Below are 16890 nucleotides of genomic sequence, written 5' to 3'. Positions count from 1 at the left end.
ATTCCAAATAGAGTGAACCTCTCTCTCTGGGGCCCTGTTGGTCCCACATTTATCAGTGCCCTCTCTCGGACTTGAGGTCGGGTCCACGATGTAGTTATCCTGATTGACTGGTTTGGGTCTTGTGTCCACTTCCATTTGATTAATAGCTTTACAAAAACTACATGGATGGATCACCAAATGGAAAACAGAGGTTCTACTACCATATCACAGAATAGTGATGAAAGACAAGACCACTCAACAGATATCCATTCCAGGTGACAATATCATTACTCCTGAGAGAAGAAAGTGTTGAGGAAGTTACCAAGAGCAAGGTAAAGGGGAAGAAAGAGAGAGGAGTAAGTGGAGAATGGGAGGAAGGAGTGGTGTAAAGGAATCCCATGATAATCTTGATCAGCTGGCAACTTGCAGGAAAGTAGAGAATGAAGCCTAAGGTCTGTAGGTCAATGTCTTTGGGAGTTCTTGTTCTGCAGAGGAGCAATAAAAAGCTCAGTTCTGTTTTAAGTAGAATATTAATACTTTACAGGGCTTCAAAATAAAGAATCTCATAAAACGTTGAAGAAATGAGAAGAATAGTCAGAGGGACTTTGGCTTTAATAAACAGTTAAAATATATTCCCCTCGAGATTTTAGGAACCTAATAGAAAGTACAAGAGCTCACAAAAGCAGAAGAGACTGTTATATGTTTCCCCTTATTGTAACTTGTATTTTAGTTTAAAAAAAAAAAAGCAATCAGTTCATGAAATAGCAGAGTACTGATTTTTTGTGTCCAAAGTTCCCTTTTTCCTTGTTGAGATTTACTTTTCTCTTTTTTTTAAATGACTATTTTCCCCCCAGTGTTGAAGCAGCTTTATCTTTGTCTTAATTCAGGGTTTGTGTTTAAACACTGTTCTTACGCACACTGGGACAGTGTAACAGGAAAACGAAAGCTGAGCCTCTGTACACAGAGTGGACACTGATGACTCACCATCCTCATAGTGTGGAGGCTCTGAGCTGTTTTCTGAGTAGCAGAGAAATAGCCAACCCGGCCTCCTCTGGACCAAGGGAATTCTCTCATGACATAGGTCACCTGGAGGAGGGTGTTTTCATTACAGGCATAATTGGTTGTATGGAGAATCACACTTGCAATTTGGACCCTGTTGCCTTTGTTATTCAAATTGATCAACATCAGCCTTTTCGTGGCTGTCATATGATGCTGGAAAGTCACTTTCTGATAATGAGTTGACAACAGTCATGGCACAAAAGGTATCTGAGGGGAGTCCTTTTAATTTCTATCAAGTTCCCCCAAACCAAGCTAAATAATCAAGTGTCTGAGACATCTTCCCTGTCTACCACATTGCTGCCCCCAAAACTCTTCATTTGGATATTCTTGAGCTGGAACCATGTTTTTTCAGAATTATAGAAAATGACGTAGAATTCCTCTTCCGGCAACTGTGTTTTGAAATCATATCCCTTATGACTAGAGCTTTGTAAAGAAGCAGAGTTCAAGTACATTTTAATTATATAATACTTCTTTAGAGTAACCAAGAGTATCTTTCACAACCGATTCTTAATACTGTGAGCCATTAAACTAGCTTCCTTCCAGAAAGTTCACCTTCACTTTGAAGAATTGCTTTCCCATCTCAGCCTCAGTTTCTTAGATTTGTTATCCAAAACCCCTTATCAGTCACCCTCGAACTTAAGAAAGCACAGAAATTCCCCAGAGAATTTGTCAAAACTGCAAATGTAGACTCAGCAAGTCTAGGGCATACCTCCAATCTGTAATTTTAGCAAACAGCCTAAGTGATTCTAATGCAGCTGATGGCAAAGTCAGCACCCCACTTTGAGAAACGCTGGTGCAATCATTTAGAAGTAGGGCTTGGCATTCAGAGAGAGTTAAGTTTTGGCTTAGCCTCTAGATAAGTTCATTGAATTAATTGATTAATCTTTATATGTCTCAGTTTTCATTTCTATAAAATAGGAACATTAACAGTTTCTGTGTTATAAGGTTGTTTGGTGGAATCAATGAGATTATGAAATCACTTAAGCATAGTGCCAGGTGACATATAAATGCTCATTACTGTGTATTGTTAGGACTGCGATTGGTACATAGTAGGCACTCAACAAATGTTTGTAGAAAATTGAATGAAGCAAAATTATATTATATCTTTATATAACATAAAATTATATTATGTCTTTCCAGGTGATTAAAATGCTGTCCTAAGCCTTGATTATTACAAAGAGTCAAGGAGAGAGGGAGAGGGAAAGAGGCTTTAGAAATGGGCTGCTCAAGAAAGAAGAGGCTTGAGTGAGGAATGCACTGGCCATTTGAGGAACTAAGAAACATTCATTCCAAATAATTTCAAAACAGACTATTTTGAATATAATGTACAAAGATAATTTACAACTCTCAGTTCTAATCAGCTAAGACTAGACTCAACTAGAGAAGAGGGCAAAAACAGAATTTTTATGTCCTAATTAAAATGACAAGGATGGGGTGCCTCGGTGGCTCAGTTGGTTGAACAGCAGACTCTTGATTTGGCTCACAACCCTGAGATGGTGAGATAGAGCCCCATGTCAGGCTTCACACTCAGTGGGGAGTTGGCTTGGGATTCTCTCTCTCTCTCTCTCTCTCCCTTTGCCCCTCCCTCAATCCATGTACAAACATGCACACGCTCTCTCTCTCTCAAGTAAATAAATAAATAATTTTTTTTTTTAATGGAAAGGAGTCATAATACCATTCATGTGAAGAAGAGACCATGCATTGCAAACCTAGAATACAAATCAAAGAAACAAACCCTTCCCGGAGCATTATCAGAAATGTCATTGGAAGTAATGAAGCATAATGGAAATGGTGATCAGTAAATAATGATAAGTATAATGGGCTCAACAAGTACATGACACTAATTTGAAGTTGTGTGTATCAGATTTTACAACAGTTCACTGACGGGTTTTCTTAAGCTCTTGGGGATTATTAAGATTTTAACTGTTTTCAGTAGATGGCTGATTATAATTTACTCTGATTCTTATTTATAATTACCATGTATTAGCACTTACTCTGTGATGTGCATTTAAATGTTCATTATTTTAATTAACATTCATAGCAACCATGTGAGATGGGTTGTCAGCATCTCTATTTTATAAATTATGAAATGAACCTCAAAACTCAAAGGAGTTGTTTGACCAAAGTGACTTTGAGGTGATGGAGATATGATTTGAACTCAGGTGTCTCACAGCCATTGATGTTCTTCTACTGTTCTGCACTGTCTCTAGGTGGTGATTAGTGCATGCCCTTCCCTAATTAGCTAGATGTGGCTACGGACCTCTTTACCACACCTGGCCTGCCCCATACCATGGCATTTCTCCATGGAACCCTTAGGTTTCATCATCCTTATGATGGTTGATTGAAATAGACAGTTGCCCAGTTTATACACGGCTTTGGGCGAATTACATAATTTAATTAGTCCAAAGTACATCTAGTGACCCAAAAGATCCAGGCAATAGGAAACTTTGATCTGTGGACTTTAGTTTTGTATTTCCTCATTTATATTAAAATAAAAAGTGATAAAAATGATTTGGACAAGCTCATTCAATGACAAGAATGACCTTAACCATAAGAATGGTTAACATACATTAAATACTTACATGATGGGCACTTGGCTAAGCACTTTACATGGAATATCTTATTTAACGTACCCAACACTGTGGCAAGGTATTATCTCCATTATAAAAATAAATAGATATAGTCTTAAAAACCTTCAGTGATATGACCAAGGACTCAAAAGTGTAAGTGGCCAAGCCAGAACGAGAACCCAGGACAGAGAAGTTTGTGGCTTTGTAGCCAAGGTTGGAACACAAATGAGTAAAAAAAAGCCAGGAGGGGACATTGGCAAATCCAAGAGCACATGCATGTTTGCAGAGATGGTTACTCATCTCCAGCATTGTGAGTGCTGGAATGTGGTCTTCTGATTTTTTTAGTCAGTAATCTGAATATTTTTTATGTGAATTCTCTTAACTTTAAAATGTCAGCATCTATTTTGTTTCACTTGTGTTTCTGTAAATATTTTGAGTGCCCAACAAGCACATCTTTGACTCTGGGCCTCCTGGATGAGAGCCTGTGCTCTTAGGCTACAGGAACTCCAGTGTCCCTTATATCATCTCTGCAAGGAGATATTTCCAGGCCTATCATTTCCTAGATCTACAGCTTCCCCTTCCTTCAGTAAATGAAACACCATTCCTAGAACTCTCTCTTACCAGAAGCAAACTTCTACTGCTCTGGCCCCAAGGTTGATAAATGCTCACATCTATGAAAGAACAAGGGCCAATGTATTATTAAAAGAGATATATGGTGCCCTTTGAAGGTTACTTGCCTTTTTGCTTGGGAGAGATTAAGCAGATATACTTTGAGGGGCAGAATTTCTTCAAAGTTTGGAAAATATGACCATATGCATACTATCCTTGAATTTTTATTTTCCTGGAGGCCATCTGCCTCCTGTTATCCTGAAGCACCGAGTCATGACAGCAGTGCTGCGGCATGGAAATTGGCTCCAACTAGGTTTCCATGTTGGCATCCAAATACTTGTTTTTATTGACAGATTCTCCCCTTGGGGATTTTTCCTCAGACAGCTGGGCTCCCAGTGTGCCTAATCTTCACCTCATCTTCAACCAAAGCAGGACAGGGGAGCTCCACGAGCTTAAAAAGCCTGAGCAGCAGTACTTCATGCATTTATTCCCCTTCCCACTCATGTTTATTAATATCTGGGCAGAAATGTGACAGTGAGAAGTTTTGATGTGTGCAAGGAGGACAGCTACAGCAAATGAGCATTCTCCGTTTAATATAGTATCAACCAAGTAGGCTGTGCTGAAAAAAGGAAGGAAAATAGATCCTAAATCTATGTGTAGGCAAGGATTGTGATCCTAAATCTATTTTGCACAGAATAACCAAATGTTGGCTTGAGTTAACAAATAAGCAACAAAATAAAGTAGAAAGCTACGGTAGGACAGAACCTTTCTCTAAGTCTGCCCTTTAGATTTATAAATGCCATTTTTCTATGGAAACTAAGGGGTTTTGGGTGACTGATGAATGCTATCTGAGAAACAGGATTTCAGAGGATCCTTAAAACTTCTGCAGAATTGGGAAAAATACCTTAATTTTGCAGAACAGTCATTTGATGACTAATGGGACAAAAGGTAACAGTCTGGGTATCTAGAGACTTTCTCCTACTCTCTACCTGCAAAAGAATTTGGATTTCGCCTACTCTTTCTCTTTCCCATCTTCTGCAGAAGGTTCTTCCAATTGTTGTGCTGAATTGGGAGACACGATGAAGGAAAAAAACAGAAAGCAGAGAGGAACTCTCCCTCTTTAGAGAACCCTAAATGGTAGGATAATAATCTACTAAGAGTCCTTTGTGTGGGAAGACAGAGCACCGAGATGAGGAGTAGGTCATCCGAGTGATAGCAGACGTTGAATGGAGTAGATAATGAGGGAGATGATTCTAGAATGGAGGATGAAACATTCTAGAGACATCTGAGTCCAAAAAAGAGAATGGATGGTTTTAATAATATTCCCATTTAAGGTGCTTACAAGATGCCACAACACTTTAGAATTCTTATTTGGATGATAGCACTTCAAATTTCAAGTTACTAATGGGCTGAACCACGTGGCTCATGGCTTTAACAGGGTTGCAAGTGTATATGACATTGCCTGCATTCCTCCTTTCTTTTGTCAAACCTTCTAATTATTCCCAAAGTCATGGATGCTTAACTCAGAAGCACACACACAGGTGGCTTTGTTTCCTCAAACAGAGGTAAGGAGCCCTTTCAATAGTGCTATTCCCAGATTTCAGAATAATCTGCCTCTGGGAAGTTAGGGGTCAGCAGTTAGTGGTGACTTTGAGGAGTTCACTATGATCTTGTCAAGGGGTACAGGCACCTAGGTGACTCCCTAAATCTTTCATTCGTCCATTTAACCAACGGTTACTGACCACTTAGCTTGTATCGGGCACATATTCTTGATTCTCAGAATGCAATAGTTGACAAAAATAATTACCCCTCCCTCACAGAGACTACATTTCTTTTTATACATTTTTTTTTTCTAGAGAAAATGCTCCCATTAGGTAGGCAAAGAAATGTGATGGTTAGGTTATGAACTTGATATTTAAGTAATTGAGAAAATTAAATCATCTCTTAGAATCCTCACCCAAGAATTATAGGGAAACAAGGGTTGAATAAAATATTCTTTCCTTTATCCATCCAAAAATAACTAAACTTAAAGGGAGTTAACAACATGTAGCCTCAAGTTAACGGAGCTTGGCATACTTTCAAGAGTCGCAGGGAAACAAGGAGCTGCAGGGTCCGTGATGCCAGCTCAGGTCTGTCAGCCCGCAGCTGGGTCCCAGCTGAGTCAGCGTGTGCTTTGGGCAAGTTGCATAACCTATAATATGGGGTTAATAATAGTACCTACCTCATTAGGGTTTTTGTGTGTATTAAATGAGCTAATTCATGTGAAGTACTTAGCTCAGTATATGCCAGAGAGTGTGTGCTCAATTATTATTATTATCTGTTCTTATTCTTTTGTTTCCTTGCCCTTACAGAATGGGCTGGAGGAGTTCGGCTCCTCTTAAAGCAAAACACTTTTCACAAAAGAAATGAAAAAAATATATAGCCAAGAAAGACCCCCTGACAAGTGAAGAGAGGCATCGAGCAAGTCAAATAATGGTATGTAAGGGTGGCGGCAGGTCTGTGCAAAGTTTAGAACAGGTAAAACATCCTCGGAGTAAGAGCAGAGGCTGTGGTTTCTCCACATGGCACGTGCATGTGTCTGTGTCTCTCTGTGTTTCTGCACACCCAATGGAATGATTTCCTGTTAAGTGCAGCTAGCTCTGTGACTGCAAATGACAGCTTTGACAACTTGCACCACCAAGGAGGCAGTAAGACTCCACTACTCCTGGTTCGGTAGTCCAGGAGCTGTTGCCAGCCCTCCAACTCGGAGAGGATCCCCTGGTGGAACACATGCTGATCTCAGTGACACGGACAAACAATGCAAAATGCCAAGCATTGAGCCAGCAAGGTGATTTCCTGGGCAGAGGCCTCCTTTAATGAAGAAGCCTTACTCTTGAGTCTTTCCAGTGTTTGGATCAGCATCTAGATTTTCAAGCCCAATTTTCTCTCGTTGTGCTTTCTCAAGGGGGTGGGAGAGGCAGGTATCAATCATTCCAATCCCCAAATTTGTCTCCCACCTAATATTTAGTGGGAATACTGTCAGAGTTTAAATCATTAGGCAAAGTGTTTTATTGCGTGACTTCTAAGATTGTCTAATTCTGGTATTCTCTACAAAGTCGTAGTTTCCCTTTAATCATCCCAGGGACAGTGTTTTCCATTTTGAGGCCAAATTTGTCCTCATGTTCTGTGCTACTCTGCTTGTCACCAGGAAGAAGCAGGATGGCTCAGTAAAAGGAGCAGAAGGAGATCAAGGGGGACCTACCTGGATTCAAATCCACATTCTTCCATAACCTGGTTATTTGAGAGTTGGCTGCTCCCAGTCTGTTTCCTTATATGTAAAATAATATCCATTGAGCTACGAGGCTCTGAGGATTGGAGACAATCTCTGTCAACTCACTAATTATCAATATTGCTATGATTTAATGCTTAGAGTCTTCTCCCTTCTGTACGTCAGCTTCTTTCTTATTTCCTCTTGAAACATGCTTTTAGTAGCAGCATTATCAGAGACAGCGAACAGCAGTAATTGTGACCATGTGCTTTGAAGCCAAACTGCTTGGCTCTACAAAGATGAGCATTTTACTATGTGCTCACTTTTTAACTTCTTGTGCCTTGATTTCCTTACTTAAGAAATGAAGATAGTAACACAATCTACTTCAAAGAGTCGTCATGTCATGGAAGACACGAGTGCCACATGCATAGCTTTTAAGTGTGAGCTAATATTATTTCTTATTTGTATCTGAAAGTCGTCTAACATCGTACCAGCACAAAGTCATGAACCAGTGAAGTAGGAGGGTCTTTTGAGGCCTGGCAAGCAACGCATTGAAGAAGGGAGAAGAGGGAAAGCCCATCTCCCCCACATCTTGCACAGCCTTCTTGGCAATAGCAGAGGAGGATCTGTCTCAGAGTTCACAGGGTTTCAACTCAGTTCCCAAGAAGAAGGATCATTCTTTGCTTACCTGTGTGTCCTTAGTGGCTGGCACAGAGAAAAACTCAGGAGAAAAATACTGGAATAAGTTAAATCTAAGGCAGAAAAGGAATGTAGAGCTTTGAGTTACTGCCAAGCTATGAAGCCCTCTGACTTATTCGGTGAAACCTTAACAGCTACAAATGGAAATACACAAAGTAACCTAAAGCCTTAACAACATGCCAGTAGGGGACTTACTACCAAGTCCGCTTGCTCTAGGTGATTTATTTCCAGACACTCTTCAAGACTATTAAAATACCTGGTGAGGCCTGACTAAACAGGACATCTGGTCAACTTAATAAAGCATATGCTCCTGGGTGCTGTTCAACACCAGTAACCTGATACTCTTGCTGCAGCAAGAATTCTTTTGAATCATTTTTCTGGCAGCAGGGTGTCCTATCCAAAGGTGGGACTATTATCCATGTGACCTCTCAGATCCATTTCTCCCCTATGATGCATTCAGTGACCTCCTCCAGTGTGAAAAATGGTATCCTTCAGCTTGAAAGGGCTTCCCCCCCCTCCTTCTTCATCATGAGTCATCCGTTTCTTCTTACCAGTAGGATACTGTCCTTCTTCATTCCCAAAACACTCCTGTAAGGAAGGCAGTAAGGGTATAAAAATAAACCCTACAGAAGCAGAAACACCTCATTGGGGAGCTGCCTGCCTGGTCCAAAGCCCCTGTTCTAATACTACCCCACCACTGTGGCCACAGGCAAGAGAGTTGTTCCAAATGTCAGCTCTGAAGCCAGACTGCCTCAGTTTGCACCCTTGCTCGGCACTCACCTGCTGTGTTACCTTGGGCAAATGGCTTAACCTCTCAGTGTTTCTATTTTCTCTTTGTCAAATGAGGGTAAAAATGGTACCTACCTCACAGCATTCATTGAGGACTGAATACAAGCAAACATTTCACAAAGGAGTGGGTACATAGTAAGAGCTCCACAAATGATCTAGAATTTTTATTTCCAAGATTACCACAAATTTCTCCATCGAATATATGGATGCATGAATAAATGAAAACTGGAATGAAATGCTCTCCAGAACTGAGAGTAAAAATGTATGATGGCCATAAGTGCTCATCACATTCTCTTAGTTCTTTCCTTCCTGTCTACTGACTCACTAATGTCAGTACTCGGTTTGGAGAAGATTCTTCCTATGTTTTGCTAAAGAAAATGTCATTCCTCTAAGCCACTCTGAAATGAACTAAAATTTCCATTTTCATTCACCTTGAACTCTGAGTCATTGTCTATTTCCCTCGAGGGGAGAGGCTGGTTCTTTAAGTTAGGATGTAGAAAGAGAAAGAAAGTAAGTTCTGTGACAATTTAATTCTTGTTTTCAAATGTGTCCTTAAATAATGTGCCCTTGCCTTCTTGCCTTGGCACCCAGACGTCGATTGGCATAGGGCTGTATTCCTAATGCTGAGCTGTCAGCGTGCCAGTGTGGTTTGTGTTGCCTTCCTTTCTTGCTTTGAGTTGCAGATAAAGTAAATTTGTGGAAGCCAGTCACCAATATTGGCATCTGTGAATGGAGAGGAAAAAAGTAAATAAAAGTATGATCATCACCTGCAGAGTAGAGTACACTGATCTGAGATGTTATAGGTGAACGATAGAATTACATTTTATCATTCTGTCTAGGTCCTTCTGATTTCATGTTTTGTTTTGTTTTTTCTTCTTAGAAGGGAACTTGGCAGGAGTCTCTGACAGTGATAGATTCAAAAGCGTCTGGCACCCATTGTCAGGTGTGTTTCTTAAGCACGCAGGTGGCGGAGGTGAGCCATCTGCATTTTCTTGGGTTTCTGCTGCCTCGTGCACCAAAGAACAAGGATAAGAGGAAGTGGATGGCTGGAAAGTTCCCAGCAGCAGAAGAGAACTGAGATTCCTATCACTGTTTTCCACAAGGGCAAACCGATACTTTCCTTTTGCTCAAGTGCAGGGGAGAGGATGAAACAGGCTCTTTCTCTGCAGGTCTGTTCCCTGGCAAAGAAGCCCACCATCAAAGAATACAGTAGGGCTCCCTCCCCTGAGTGGTTTGGCAGACACGTTTTGTAACCAGTTACGGTGCCAGCAGTTTGTAGCAGCCTCCACCACAGCAAATCCACTGTGATATTAAAAAGAAAAACAGCCTGGCAATGTGGAAATTATCCCCTCTAGCAGTATCTCCCAAAACAAGAGGCTTGATTTTGCTGCCCAAGTGAGAGTGACAGCACTGATTAATCCTTTATTCCAAATGCCATCAAATTTCGGTTGCTGATTTTTTAATCTCTCATATAAAAAGGCAACATTGTGGCTATTTAAATAGCCCAAGTGAAGCAAAGATTTGGCAATTGCATAGTAAATTTAAGTAAGCCAAGCTAAGAAGAGAAGAAATGGGGTCGTGCAAGGTAAAGAAATCTATTATCCCTGAACTTTCTGGATTAGCTCACTCTATGGTGAAACCACTTCTTTTCTGCTGTAGTAACTCATGCAGCCATCTGGATTATTTAATCTACACAGACAGCTGGGCCAGACACTTTTAGATGCAACATGGAATTCTTTTTGCAATCTGAATAATCTACAAGGCTGAAATTAATAAGAGCATTTCCAGTTCTTTCCTCATTGTGTGCCAGTTCACCCCTGTGAGGAGCATCAGGAAGAGTGGGGATAAGGAAGAAGTTTGTACCCTTAGCCATTGAGCACTTAAGCTGGCCAGGTCCAAAGCCCCTGTTCAAATACTTTAGGTAGAACAGCTTCCTGTGTTTGGCCCTTGGTGCTCAGGTATTGTAGGGGCTCAACACACATGTGCTTGCTTTCTCCTTTCAGTAACTTCTCCTCCCCATGTCTCACTCCCCAGAGTTGTGGCTGCAGAGGTGCAAGCTCTTCATCTACAAAGCTGAGGACCATGAGGCTAAGGAACTACCAAAAGGCCCGGAGCTAGCAGAACCCAAGAAGAGGCCAGTCTACCTGGTCATTGTTCGGCTCTCTGATCTCTTCACCGGAACTTTCAAAGTAAGAAAGACAGTGAAAGCTAGTACCATGGTATTCCAACAAACTAATTCTGTGGCCTTGGGCACTAACTAGCTCTGTGATTTTGAGGCAAGTCGCTTAATTTTTCTGAGCCTCAGTTTCCACATCTATAACATGAAACCTGCTTTCGATACCCCCTCATGGGGCTAATGTGAGGATTCAGTGAAAAATACATGTCAAGTTCTTACGAAAATACCTGGCATCAGAAGGACTTGGTAAACAATAACAATCAGTACCATTTGTTGAGCATTTACTATATACCAAACACTCTTGGAACTTCTTAAATTGTAGCTCTTCTGACTGACCAATGGAATAGTTATTATTATACCTATTAAATAAGAAGAAGAACGGCAAAACTAAAGGGCAGATGCCCCTTCTGATACAAATCACCCAACAATTAATAGGCAACTGTTTGACATGATGGCTGATGAATCAGGGCCTGAGCTCTGGGCTCAAATATCCTGGGATTTAATTTCAGTTCTTCTTCTTCACATCCAGGTGACCTTAGGCAAACGACATAACTAATTTCACCGAGTCTCAGTTTTCTTATCAGAAAAATGAGACTAAGAATTGTACATAGCAGGTTTGTTGTGATGGTAACTCATCAATATAAATGAAGCGTGTATAGCACATAAGGAACTGATAACACTCAAGTTGAAAATGGGGTCTTGGTTAGGAACTCACTGAATCCACAGCTGCTCACTACTAGCTGGGTGACCTTGGGCAAGCCACTTAACTTCTTCTCAGGCCTGATCTCTTCATCTGCGAGATGGAGCTGCTGCTGTGAGGACCGAATGGGTTAAAGCACATTAAGTACCTACTTGGCAAATATTCAATAAATAAATAAATAAGTATATTTGTAGGCATGGGTTTTCATAACTGATGAAGACATCTAGGAGACAATAAGCAGCATACTGAGGTCAGAGTCAGGAAAGTCTCTGAGAGTTGCAAGGAGGCAGAGGCTGGGTACTGAGTGGCAGTGAGACTACATCTGCTGTGAGCCACAAATTCAATTCACTGCAATATTTAGTGTCACCGGTCTCTGACTAGGCTCCAGGAATATACCCACAGACATGGGCAGTCTCTGCTATCTGGCAGAGCCATTAATCTGGGGGGACATAGAGGCTAGGAAGCATCTAACTATGACACTGTACAAGGTGTTACACTAGAGAAAGGCAAACAACAAGGAGAAGCCAAGTGAGTACAGTAGGAGCAGTGACGTGTACAAGGGGGAATAGCATGAGGCTCGGAGGAGGCAAAAGAAAAACTAGGTAAGAATGCTGTTTTTGGATCCACTAAGCCACCACAGTGTATTAAAAGAAGCCAGATGCCAGCAAATATGAAAGAAGACATTGTAAAAAACATTGAGGGTTGACATGGGCTTCAATAAAATCATAAATATCATGTTCTTCCCTTTAGTCAATTCTAACTGCAGGGTCCTAGGTAATCCTTGTTTTCTCAGATTTAACTTAGCTAAGATTGTCTGGTTTCCAAGCTAAAAACTTCCCAGCTCTGCTCCACATCTCTGTATTAGGTAAGACTTTATTTATTTATTTATTTATTTATTTATTTATTTATTTATTTATTTAAACAAGTGACAGAAATGTACTCAAACTCCCTTATGTAAAAAGGGGAATTTATTGGCTTATTTAACTGCAAATCCATGGAGGTTTCTAGCTTCAGGCACACTTAGCGCTTCAAACTACACAACCATGTTCTCAGTCTTCCTCCTCATCTTTCACTTTGTCTTTTCTCTCTATTGGCTTTTTCTCTCAGACAGGCTCTTCAGATTAGCAACCCCTGCAGAGAGTCCTTTTCTGCCAATAGCCCCTCCAGAAGTTGTCAGTATGTTTTCACTGCCTCGGGCACGTGATCATCCCTGAACCAATCATCTAGACCACGGGTTGGAGTGTTCTCATCATGCCAGTGTCCAGAGCCTGGAAGCCACTGGGTAAATTCAGTGATACTCCAACTGAGTGAACAGAAAGCTGGAGCGATGTGGTTGCACAAAAGAATGATGAACTCAGAGAAACTTCTACACATGGCAGTGGCCTCTAACATAAGAAGGCAGGGAGAAGAAAGGGAGACGAAGCGAAATGGCTCCATATGTGCAAAACCAGTATTTCCAGACCGATCAACTCGATCTTGGATCTGCAGTCACCTGCATCATGGATTGAACTCTTTTGAACTTTAAAGTTATCTTTCCTCATTTTTCTTTATTGCAAGTCTTTTTGATACCTACTTCCATCTCTTGTTCTTGATTTTCATAGAGAGTTTCATAGTCATACAATAGAAAAATACATTTGGTCGAAAAAATATTTCATAAAGACATTTCCTCTGTACCTAGATTAATCAGAGGTCATGTGTGCGTGGGGCTCTTAAGTAGATTGCTTTTGGTTCTCAGTGCAGCATCAGTTTGGACCCCTTAAAACGTTTCTACTGAAGGATGATTGCTATGCACCATTCAGATGTTGAGTGTTGGGGACTTTCACCTGGACTCTGTCTGTCTGCTCTCTGTCTCTCTCTCTGCCATTGAACAAAGGAGTATTTACACAGAAGCAAAGATTCTGGGATACATGGGCTCTTTGTCCTTTTGAAAGAATATTTGGACATATTTTCAGCTTTTCTCTGTGTGCCCAAACTTCTTTTTATTTTATATTTTAAAAGTTAGCTTTGATTCTTCAAATAGCACACCTGTTCCAAAGAAGGACACTGGGCACCAGAGAAAGCTTCAAAAAGTGTAACTGTAGAGCATAGCATAACTCTATATTCCCACTTACCCTTCTGTTGTCATTGTTATTTAAAAGACCTTCATCCCTAACACTAGAGCCCCTTGGCTGTCACCATGGCTGCTTCCACTCTCCTTGCTTATTTAATGGTATGTGAATGCAACATGTCATCAAGTCCCAAAGCTCCATTTTTGTGCCTGTTCAAGACCCTCTGCCTCATGATCCTTAACCTCAAAGAGTTCATATTTAAAAATTGGAGGGGCTAAGTGTACTTCCCGTGTGAATCCATAGGGAGTGACCTCAAAAACATCAGTCATATGCTCAGCCAGTAGAGTTGCCCCTAGAAATTCCCCTTGGATGTGTGATGCCCTGTGTAAAATATGCAGCTCCTATTAGCTTGCAGGGAAGATTTCTGATGTCTATCCTACAGTGATCCTGGCTGACTTATGCATGTGAATTCAGGTCCTCTATGTACACTCCAGGTGGTTGTGGCCAAAATGCATTTCTTCTGAATTACATAATTGTAGTTCTCCCCTCAGTGAGGTGGTTGCAGAGCAAAGAGAAGCTGAGTTAATGGAACAACTCCAGGACATTCTCCACAAGACAGTGTTTAGACAGCTTCAGAGCTATGCATGGGGTTCATCATGTGGTCAGACTTCTAATGGTTGTCTAGACACCTGGACATCCAGGCTGCCATTTGTCCCTGATTCATGGTGGATTCTGAAGGGCTTTATTTATAACTCAAAGAAACTTGCACATACACACACACACACACACACACACGGATATGCACATACATGCACACACACAAACATATACATACCTCAGGAAGGAAAGGGGAAACCTTTCAAAGGATATCTATAAATGATATTCTTTAATGTACATGGTTCCTCCCATGGTTCTCCAGGCTCTGTCTAAATGGTTTAATGTTTTCATCTGGTCATCAGATTTCCTGCAGAGAGGAGAGCTCAAACATCTTGTTTGGGAAAGACTCTTGCAGCTGTGCAAATACAGTCTTCTTGAACATTAATCCATCTGTCAGGTGAGATTTCTTTTTTCAAATAGCAAGAATTCCAAGTGGGGAGGATTAGTGTCTGCTACAAAAATTCTCAGCTATTCACAGCTAAGTTGTAATAATATCCATTTGGAATCTTCTGGGAATTTGAATTCTGGGTTTTCCTGGGAAGGAGTGGTCAATCCTCTCTAAGCCACTTGGTCAAAGAATTTCAGCATCATCTTTAATCCTGACCCACTCATTGAAGGGCCGCCTACTGATTCTACTCACTTCTCATTTATTCAAAAATATTAGCTTCTTCTCAGGTGCCAGCCACAGTGCTAAGAGTTCAGAAAGCAAAGATGAATAAGAATATCTGCCTTCAAGGAACTTGCAGTCATAGGGAAGAACAGGTATTTTGACACATGCTTTGTGTACAAGATAGAGTAATATCCAAAAAAGGGAGTGGGAGGTGTGTTTCAGGAAGGCTTCTCAAAAGAGAAGATAACTGAGCCTGGGGATTAAGGAACAAGAAGGAGTGGTGAGGGACAGGGTTTCAGACAAACAGACTACCATGTGCAAAGACATCAGGAAGTGAAGGAAATGTGAAAAGGTAACTCTGAGTAGAGCCCAGTAGGCAAGTTGGTAACTTGGGAGGACCTAGTAGACGGAGCACATGACAAGATTCATAGGAGTCAAATCATGCAGAGTATCTGGATCATTCTAAAGTGTAGAGCCTTTGAAGATTTTCCATTAGAGGAGTAATTTGAATAGGTGTGCCTTTCTGAAAATTTATTTCTGGGCTATTACATGGAGAATGGAAAATCATGTTCTCCTTACTTTGCATGTCAAATAATCGGTAATTTATATAGCTTCTCTTCTTTAGGAGTCTATTCCAGAGATGGCAAATATGCTATGATTCCCCCTCTTCCTGTAGCCTTGAGAGATGTTGTTCATCACTTTTAACATTTTTCTCACCAAATCCAAATGCAGAGAAAAGCCGTTTTTTCAACCCTAATATTCAAGTGTTTACTATCAACTAATTGGAGTTGTAAATGCATTGAATTGTGTTCTCTATCCCTGGCCTATTGTTCACCGGACCTCATTGTTTTTTTTTTTTTTTTAAGATTTTATTTATTTATTTGAGAGAGAGAGTATGTATTAAACACACAAGCATGGAGGGTGGGGTTAGGAGGAGAGGCAAAGAGCCCCAACCCAGCAGTCAATCCCAGGACTCCAAGATCATGACCTCAGTGGAAAGCAAACACTTACCTGACTGAATTGTTGGACTGAATCACCCTGGCTACCCGGCTTCATAGTTCTTTGCATGATTTTGATTGCTGCTGTCCTCATACACTTGCCTGTCCTCAGCATAAGGTGCCTCACTCCCAGTAGAATGGGGTCCCTCTCCTTCTCTTGTTCATTCTCTCTCATCTTCGCTGCCTCTCGTTCTTAGCTTTCTGTGGCATAGGGGACCAGAGTCCATTGTGTTTCCCAAATCCAGCAGACATATAGCAAGCTCTCCAGGGGTCCTCTGGAGTACCACTGGCTTGGCTTAAGGTAAACGAGATGCAACCACTCACTCTTGTCATGGGCTGGATTTCCTGGGAGCTGACTCTGAGACAGAATTCAGTGTAGACAGTGATTCTTTGTTGTTGTTATTGCTTTTATTTTTTTAAAGATTTTATTTATTTACTCATGAGAGACACACAGAGAGAGGCAGAGACATAGGCAGAGGGAGAAGCAGGCTCCACACAGGAAGCCCGTTGTGGGACTCAATCCTGGGACCCCGGGATCATGTCCTGAGCCAAAGGCAGACGCTCAACCACTAAGCAACCCAGGCGTCCCTGTTATTGCTTTTAAAGATTTTATTTATTTATCTATCTATCTATTTATTTGTTTGACAGAGAGAGAGAGACTGCAAATGGGAGTTCAAGCAAGGGGAGCAGCAGGGGGAGAGAGAGAAGCAGACTCCCCACTAAACAGAGAACCTGATGTGGAGCTCCTT

The 16890-nt window shown here is 41.1% G+C and overlaps 1 long non-coding RNA gene across 2 annotated transcripts; it reads left to right on the top strand.

Annotated features, from left to right (window-relative positions):
- The first annotated feature begins 12 nt into the window (after positions 1-12).
- LOC144314039 (uncharacterized) lies at positions 13-16768 on the top strand. 2 transcript variants are annotated; one of them, XR_013379695.1, is made up of 4 exons: positions 13-311; positions 6569-6692; positions 10987-11141; positions 12936-16768. It is a non-coding gene; the product is annotated as an uncharacterized LOC144314039 (long non-coding RNA). The 2 variants fall into 2 exon arrangements; XR_013379696.1 differs by lacking the exon at positions 13-311 and adding an exon at positions 4543-5782.
- The last annotated feature ends 122 nt before the right edge of the window (positions 16769-16890 follow it).

This window comes from Canis aureus, chromosome 5 (assembly GCF_053574225.1).
Source record: "Canis aureus isolate CA01 chromosome 5, VMU_Caureus_v.1.0, whole genome shotgun sequence".
NCBI classification, from domain to species: domain Eukaryota; kingdom Metazoa; phylum Chordata; class Mammalia; order Carnivora; family Canidae; genus Canis; species Canis aureus.
This window is presented reverse-complemented; position numbering and strand designations above follow the sequence as displayed.